At 38.1% G+C, this 9128-nt stretch overlaps 1 protein-coding gene across 1 annotated transcript in view; it reads left to right on the forward strand.

Moving 5' to 3' along the window:
* Window positions 1-8480, forward strand: part of LOC136451902 (uncharacterized) — a 30917-nt gene extending 22437 nt beyond the window's left edge. Inside the window, exon 5 of the transcript XR_010758674.1 lies at window positions 8285-8480. The gene's annotated coding sequence lies outside the window, so the exon portion shown is untranslated. The remainder of the gene's footprint in view (window positions 1-8284) is intronic.
* Window positions 8481-9128: the final 648 nt, after the last annotated feature.

A 9128-nucleotide genomic window follows, 5' to 3' on the forward strand; every position in this document is an offset into this window, starting at 1 on the left:
GGGACATCCTTCCCTGATGCTCTTTTCCTTTTCTTATCTGCATCATGTGACTTCACGAGGGAGCGGTCATAGTCTGATAGTGGCGGAGGCTTACGAACTTTAAGCATCTTTTTCTTGTGAGCTTTGACCTTTTGCCTCAGCAGATCTCATGGTATGTAAAAGTACGGCTTCTCCTTAAGCTTTGCTTGTCTCTGCTTTTGGATATCTATAAAAATTCTTTTACTTTTTTGTCTTCTTCAGCTGCTATTTGCTCATCAGTCTTTTTAGGAAGTATTTCTTTAGAAGTAACTCTTTTTTTGGGGTCTTCTTTGCCGTTGAGACCTTAGACATCTCTATAGTGCGTCGCTGTAGAGGGGGTGGGGGCGGTGTTGGAGACCAGCGTGGAGGCGATGAGGCCGGTGTTGGAGACCGGCGTGGAGGCGTTGGAGATCGTTGTGGAGGCGGTGGGGCCGGTGTAGGAGTTGGAGATCGTTGTGGAGGTGATGGGGCGAGTGTAGGAGTTGGAGATCACCGTGGGGATGAAGTCATCTTGCCCCCCCGCGATGCTGTGATGAGATGGGGAATGAATGATTGGGCTAGGCTAGGGGGAGACCCTGCTACAAAAATAAGTTGTGAGTCAATTATTTTTGAAGGTAATATAAAATTAATGGAAAATAATATTTCATTCACTTTCATTCGTACCTAGGGTGAGGTAGGGGAAGCGGTGGCGTCCCAGGAATGATGATGAAGCGTTTGTGTCATTGAATAAATGTCTTCTCTGCTTCTCCTAGTGTCTTCTCCCCATCACCGCCTCCAATGTCAAGAGGAACATTGCTGTAACCTTTGAGCACTCTATCGACCGAGATGCTAGCATATCCAGGTTGAATAACTGACCCATAGATTCTTGGTGTCTTCGTTCGGTCTATTGGAGATACAACCCCGACAGCCACCATGATTGATGCATTATTACTATCTAGAATGTGCAGCTCACATGTTGTTAGAGGCTCGGTAATGTCATCAACAGGGAAGCGCAACCCAGCGTCATCTTGAATAACTGGCAGCTCCGTGGAAGCACAACTGCTTTTCATCTGACCAATGGGCCTAATGGTGACTCTCGGCATTGATTGCGATTGCATTTGATTCATTGCTAGCTGCACTTGCCTCTTGATCTCCTCCTGCATTCTTGCCTCAAGAGATTTTTCTCGTTCATGTGATTTAAGCAATGCTTGTCGTGACTCATTAACAAATTGCTTCAATACACGGATTCGGTCTGCCTCGTCATCCTTCTTTCTTTGGCGGCTTCTATAGGTATCCTTGTCTGCTGGGAATGCTTGTAGCCACGGAACCGCCCCATAGCCTCTTGTTCGACCATCGTGTTCGAGATTCTCTAGGGCATATGTCAATTCATCCTTCTCTCTGTTGGGCTTGAAAACACCACTATCAGCTTCTTCCCTAGCACGAGCTAGTCTCTGTGTTGCTCTCTCAATTTTTGGCCGAAAATTAGCTTGCCAGTGTCTGGGTCTAGGCTCCCCCCATGAGCGTAGAACCAATTCTTCGCACGTTGAGGCCAGTTCTTCTCTATTGTTTCAGGTATGATTCCCTTGGCAGTAATCTCTGCTTCTAGGTTCTGCCACTTGGGAATAGCACTCCTATAACCACCTGATCCCATGCGATGATGGTATTGCTTCTGTCGGGCATTCTGCTGATTCCTCATCACACGTTCCTCACTCTCTTGAGATGTCTTGTATTGTATGAAGTCATCCCAATGGGACTCCAACTTAACAAACGCCTTAGCATTGAAATCCGGCGTATCATTCTTCAAGATAAACTTTTTATACAATATCTTCTTCCAACTCTAGAACAATGTTGCCATCTTCTTCATTGTCCAATCCCTCACTAGCTCCTTCAAAGCATCATCTGCTTGTAATGTGAAATGTTGAGTGATATCTCTCCAAGCTAGGTTCTTGTCACGATCAGATACAAAACTAACATTAGGAGCGGATATCTTCTGCTTCTATTCACGAGCACTAACTGGGATCCTATCCCTTACAATGAACCCACATTGATTGATATATGTCTGAGCATGTGGTCCCAATGGTTTACTGGTGTCGGTGTCGAATTCTGATATTATGAAACGACCCTCTAATGGCTTTTTTGGCCCTCGGACTTTCCTACTCTTGCCGGTGGTTGATGTAGATCTAGAGACCGGCTACATGAGTAGAAACACAACGATTAACAACAAATATACATACGCATGCATCTATAAGAGATGATAGCTAATCGAATATACCTTGCCAGTATTTTCTTGCGCGACAATTTGTTGATCTTCAACCACCGGGATATTCAGGATATCCTCATAATCAGTAAAGTATTGACTCGTGTCATCTACATCCGCATTGGTGTCGGTGTTGATAATATCCGCCATTATGTCATCATTCAAGTTATCATCCGGAGCAGCCATTTGTATCTTCAAGATAATACATAGATAGAATTACTATGGCACATAACATAAGTACATGTGATAACACATATAGAATTACTAAATCCAATTAAATATAATAACACATAATATTTCATAAGGATAAACAATAATAAGGTATAGGCTTTGGAATCGAATAAAAAACACTTTCGATCCAAAAACATGGAAATAAGTACATGTATATATACACATAGAATGATATAATTTTCTCTCTCTCTCTCAACACATAGAAATAAGTGCATATGTATATATCTCTAGATATGCATGTGATAACACATAGAATGTCTCTCTAAATACAATTTTCTCTCTCTCTCAACACATGGAAATAATTAAGTACATGTATATATACACATAGAAATAATTAAGTACATATATATGTATACATATAGAATCTCTATCTAGATATGCATGTGATATAGATAGAATTACTAATAAAATATCCAAGTGATATATAGATAGAATTACTAAAATAAAATATGCATGTGATATAGAGATAGAATTACTAATAAAATATGCATGTGTCAATTACTAAAACAAAATTAAATCTAACATATATATAGAGAGATAGAATATAATTACTAAATCCAATTAAATAAAATAACACACATGTATTTAGATAGAATTAATTACTAAATCTAATTAAACCTAACATATATACATAGATAGAATTACTAAATCAAAATTAAATCTAACACATATATAGAGAGAGATAGAATAATAATTACTAAATATATCAAAAACTATAATAAAAAACTATCTAAAAAACTATCTAAATAAAGTACTAATTAAATTTTAATACATTTAAATATAATTAACATATATCAAAAACTATCTAAAAACTAACTAAAAACTAAGAATAAACTACTAATTAAATTTTAATACATTTTAATCTAACATATATATAAAAAACTATCTAAATAACTATCTAAATAACTATCTAAAAACTATCTAAAAAATATGGCCGAGATCGAGCAGCTAGCTAGCAGGCTAGCTAGGGTGGATGGCGGGCATGCTGGCCGACCACAGGGCCGAGCTGAGCACCTCACGCGAGGACGACGTACGGCAGAGATGAGCTCGACGGCCGTCGGGCGGGGCTCGACGACGAGGCTAGGCGGGGGTAGACGACAACGGCGGCGCGGCAGAGACGAGCTCGACGGCCGGGCGCGGCAGAGACGAAATCGATGTGTAGATCGAAAAGTAGAAGATGAACAGAACAGGAACCGTTCGATATATATAGGCCGGGACTAAACGCCATTTAGTCCCGGTTCGTAAGCCCAACCGGGACTAAAGGTCCAACCCTTTAGTCCCGCCTCGGCTTACCAGCCGGGACTAAAGGAGCTTTAGTTCCGGTTGGTGTTACCAGCCGGGACTAAAGGTATTTTTGGGCGGGTAATTCCGCCCACCCTTTAGTCCCGATTCCTGGCCTGGGCCAGGACTGAAGGCCTGAAAATTTTGGCAGCCCGCCAGAGTAATTGGAAAGGCCTGGGATTTTGATTTTGTTCTCTTTGTTTAATACTATGTTAATCAATTAATTCTATAGCAACTTCAATACTTTGCAATATTTATTTTAAAAATACTATTGATTAACTAATTATTTATTGTAAATAGGAAAATTTTGTAACCTAAAGTTTTTAATTTCTTTTATGAATATAGAATATAAATATTACTAATACTAAGTATTTTGTTAATGCAAAAATATATTTGTAACTTAAAATTAATAAAACTAATATTATTCGATAGGAAATTTATCATCACATTATTGTAACGTTAATGTTTTAATTTTTTCTCGGTTTTTGACCAAAATAATAGGAAATTTTTACCTATAAAAATAAAGAAAATATAGTATTTTTTTCTACAACTTTTTCAAATGAAAAAATGGTCTATATAAGGATTGTAGATCTTGATGAGTTGAACAAACTTAATATTCAAAACTTTTCAATTTGAGACAATCTAGGGTTCTGAAAACTAGTTTGTAGGCATCGACATTTAAAAATTACAAATTTTAACCATCTAAACTTTCTCAAATGGAAAGTTGACAAAAACAACAATTGTATATCTTGATGAGCTGAACAAACTTGGTATTCAAAACTTTTCAATTTGAGACAATCTAGGGTTCCGAAAACTAGTTTGTAGGTGTTGAAATTTAAAAATCATAAATTTGAACCATCCAAACTATCTCAAATGGAAAGTTTACCAAAACAACAATTGTATATATTAATGAGTTTAACAAACTTGGTATTCAAAACTTTTCAATTTAAAGTCATTTAGAGTTCATAATACTAGAGTCAAAGTGTTGTTTTTTCATTTAACCAAATTTGACTTGGTCAAACTTGCTCAAATGAGACATTAAATGACCTCAGATGAAAAAACTCTAAATACCAAGTTTGATCATCTCAGCAAGATTTACAATTGTTACATAGCTCATTTTCCTATTTGAGAAAGTTTTATCAAACACTAGTCACAAATTCTTGAATCTCATATAGACTTTCTAAAACTATGTCACACACTTGTGAAATTTGAAACATATATTAAACATATTACAATGTGAAGTCATAACATATTACATAATATCCGTCTCTAAAACATAATATATTAAACATGCATCGTTGTATCCTGCAGACACAACAGTGAATTTCTTCTTGACGTATGACCCTTGGTTATGATCTTGTCGTAACCATGGAGTGTCTTCATCATTTAACATGATGCTTGGATCTTTCTTCACTATAAAGGGTGGAATTCTGACATTTCTTTCATAATCTTCTTACATGTCTGACTTGTCTTCAATTCTCACTATATTTATTTTCTCAGAAAGAACTATGTGGTGCTTTGGCTCATTGATCATTGAGTTGATGTCTTCGTTTTTTCCTCTCTTTGATTTTGTAGACATGTCTTTCACATAGAACACCTGACTCACATCAGCAACAAGGACGAATGGTTCGTCTTTGTACCCAATATTGTTGAGGTCCACTATTGTCATTCCATACTCTTTGTCGACTATTACCCCTCCTCCGGTCAGCTTCACCCATTGACACCGAAACAAAGGGACTTTAAAATTAGGTGCGTAGTCTAGTTCCCATATCTCTTCTATGCGGCCATAATATGTTTGTATATTTCCATTTGGATCTATGCCATCTATGCGAACACCACTATTTTGATTGGTGCTCCTTTTATCTTGGGCAACTGTGTAAAATGTATTCCCATTTATCTCGTACCCTTGGTACGTGAGGATATGCCACGATGGCATGTTTTAGGGTACCCAGCTAGGATACATTAGTTCACGAATCGTCGTGTGATACAGTATGATTTGGCTATGATCTAGCACCGTAGTAAGAACTGGAATATGAAAGAAGGTAAAATAGTTCTGATCGCTTACCACCTGCTTGAAAGTAGCACAGGTGATTACATAGAATGGTTAGTTAATGAACTAATGATGACTGCTAATGAAATCGAATATAAGGATGCACGTTTAGTAATGCTTCTATAGATGCAATAACCCACAAGTCAGATAGCCTTGCATATCCTTAGAGTCTTATTTTTCTCCTATCGGGTAAGTCTTGTTGAGTACAATCGAGTACTCAGGATTTTATTTTACCCCTGTTGCAGGTGATCGGAGGATGCTTAAAAGCTAACTCTTGTGTGTGGAAACCTCCTGATAGGCTCAGATAGGATTCCTTTTGGCTACGACCGTAGTGTTTATTTATAACCCTTACTAAAGGTTTTTATAAGAAAAGATGTAAAATCTGTTAGCATCTCTTGTATATAAATGTCCGCTATGTTAATGCTCCACCATGTCCTTAAATTAATTATGCTTCCTCTGTAACTCTGATAATATTGTTATATTCCGTTGTTATAATAAATTGAGGTAATATTATGATACTGTAATAAAGTGATGTAAGAAATGACTTAAGAATGATGTAAGCTTTATTCTCTTATTTATGATCCTGATGGAAAAATTGTGGATTTTTGAGTTCTCCCTTGGGGTGTGCTCGACGGAACTACGTAATTTAGTGTCCTCTTTTGAGTACTTAGTGTCTATTGGAAGACAAGTACTCCTGAGAGATATTGGATTAGGCGGTTCTGCCACAAGGGGCGGCGCGGGGGAGAGAGGGAGGAGGCCGGGCTTGGAGGAGAGGGAGAGGGCGACACGGGAGAGAGAGGGAGGAGAGGGTCAGGAGGGAGGGAGGGAGGTGCGGCGACCCGTTACGTGCTCGCTCGGGAGGAGGGAAACGGAGGGAGCGAGGGCTTGAGCCGATTAGAGAGATAGAAACCCTAAGTTTTGTTTTTATACATGGTCGCGTCTATCGGGCCTCGTCTGGGCCATCTGGGCCTCGGCCTTTTTTCTGAGGCGAGCCATTTAGGAGGTCCTCCTCCAAAAATAGAGGCATTTTTAGATAAGGCCCGCCTCGATTAATTGGTTTTAGGTGTAAATACATTTTGCAAGGTGGTAAATTGTGATCGCCTTGGTTAATAAAATCGACCGTCCATTAACCGAGGCGATTGAATTTTGTAAATGGCTTGGTTAATAAAAGGGCACTGCCTTGCAAAATCATTTATGTAGTAATGATGGATTTAGAGGTCAAACGGGTTGGGATGGGTTGGGTTTGATAGGAAATCGGATTGGAATGGACTTGGATGGGTTGGTTTTTTCGGGTTCATGTGGGTTCAACTCGTGGGTGGGTTTACTCTTTCCCCAATCCTCCAACACTCGCGGACTCACCCAGTCACACAACGGCCGCCATCAGCAGCACCGCCGTTGTCCTCTCCTAGCTCTAGTCTAGGTACGGCCACTCTCCTTCCCCTCCCTTCGCTTGCCCCGATCCGGCGCCTACGGGAGGTGCAGCCAGGTGCTCATGGTTGGCTATGCTCCGGCCGACACATTCTTGCCTTGACTAATCGTCGCTCGTCTCTAGCTATAAAAGTTCTCTTTTTTTCATTCTATTTACTCGCTCCGTTCCAAATTATAAGACGTTAAGTTTTGACTTTTCTAGATACGTTGTATTTGCTATACACATAAATATGCAGTATGTCTTGATACATAGTAAAAACAATGTATATAGAAAAGTCAAAACGTCTTATAATTTGTGACGGATTTAGTACTGATTTTGGGGGTCATATGACTGACCGTGTGCTACTTGGACAGTCTGACGGCAATGAATGGCCCTGTTGGGTCATTGATTGGGTCAATGACAACTTCATTGGTTCTTAGTGATAATCGAAGTTCAGTGACACCTGAACCTTGAAGCCCTTGTTTGTGTTAAGGATTGGTTGTACAACTTCCTAGACAATGAAGACCGCTCTCTGATGGGGTACTTACCAATAGATCAGCTACCTGCATGTAGATAGTAGCTCACTAGCGGTCACATTAACAAGGTAGACTTGATCCATATTTACTTAGCTAATTCATTGGATTATAGTATTATACTTAGCTAATTCATTGGAATATAGTATTATACTTAGCTAATTCATTGGATTATACTTAGCTAATTCATTGCTTATCCACATTTTTTGGTGTCCTCATATTATGACTTTAATCTAAATATAAGTTCAGACCAACTATGACCAGATCTCAATTTAACCTGTTGGTGAGCTGCTTTTGTTGTCTATGTTGTCTTCACTATTTTTTAAGATTGTTCAGGGTCTGATGTGTTTAGTTGCCAATAAGAAAAAGTGTGCATCTCCTAATGTTTTCAAAGGATTCTTTCTGATTTTTATTTGGCTTCTGATCTGAAAACTTTGCCTAACTAGGAATGATTTTGCGTTTAGGAATATATGAACATCTTCTATGGAGTTGAAAGTTTACTGAATAATTAAAGTTATGTATTGCAGATGACGGTGAATCTGAAGTCAAGGCTACGAGTAAGAAGGGTGCCGGCCATGACATGGCTGTTTTGTATATGCGGTGTTTGGTCTTTTGTACATACAAGTTGCATTCAGTAAGATTATGTTTGGTTGCTTTCATTATTATATATGTTAAATGTGGTCACCGCTATGTTTTGTTGTTGTTTATATATAGCTCGTAGGGCATCTGGGCATGGCCGCTATGATACTGCCAATTATTGCTATTGTAGCTAGAAACACTTTAGCTCTACTAAACACTGCTATCTATTTGGCTTAAGCCAAACGCCGCTAATCCTGACCAACTCACAAATATTCATTGTTTATTCTAGATGTGTATAACCTAAGCTTCACCGATGTGTTCTTTACATAATAATTAAATGATGTAATGGACCATTTCATAATTGTTAAGTAGTTTGTTATTGAATGACAAATAAATATGAATGTTGATTTTGCCATGAGTATGCTGATTGAAATAATAAACATATAAATATGTTCTCTTAGAACCTGTGCATGTATTTTAGTATTTCTGTTTATAAAATTCACTTAGTTTCATGTTTTTGTGCATAATTAATTAGGAACTTTCATGTTTTATTTTTGTAAAATTGAATAAAATAACTTACATTATATTTCGTTATTATAGCTTTTGATAGCTCCAGAACAAGACTACTGCTAAATATAATAGTTTAGCCCACTATTATATCTAGAACCAGGTATATATGAATTATCTGCAACAGTGCATTTATGATGTTGTTCCAATTATTATTGTTTTTTCGTTGAAACTGAACTAGCCACGTCGCTTTCTGGGACCAGTCTAACAGATTACTAACCATAT

This window comes from Miscanthus floridulus, chromosome 5 (assembly GCF_019320115.1).
Source record: "Miscanthus floridulus cultivar M001 chromosome 5, ASM1932011v1, whole genome shotgun sequence".
Lineage (NCBI taxonomy): Eukaryota > Viridiplantae > Streptophyta > Magnoliopsida > Poales > Poaceae > Miscanthus > Miscanthus floridulus.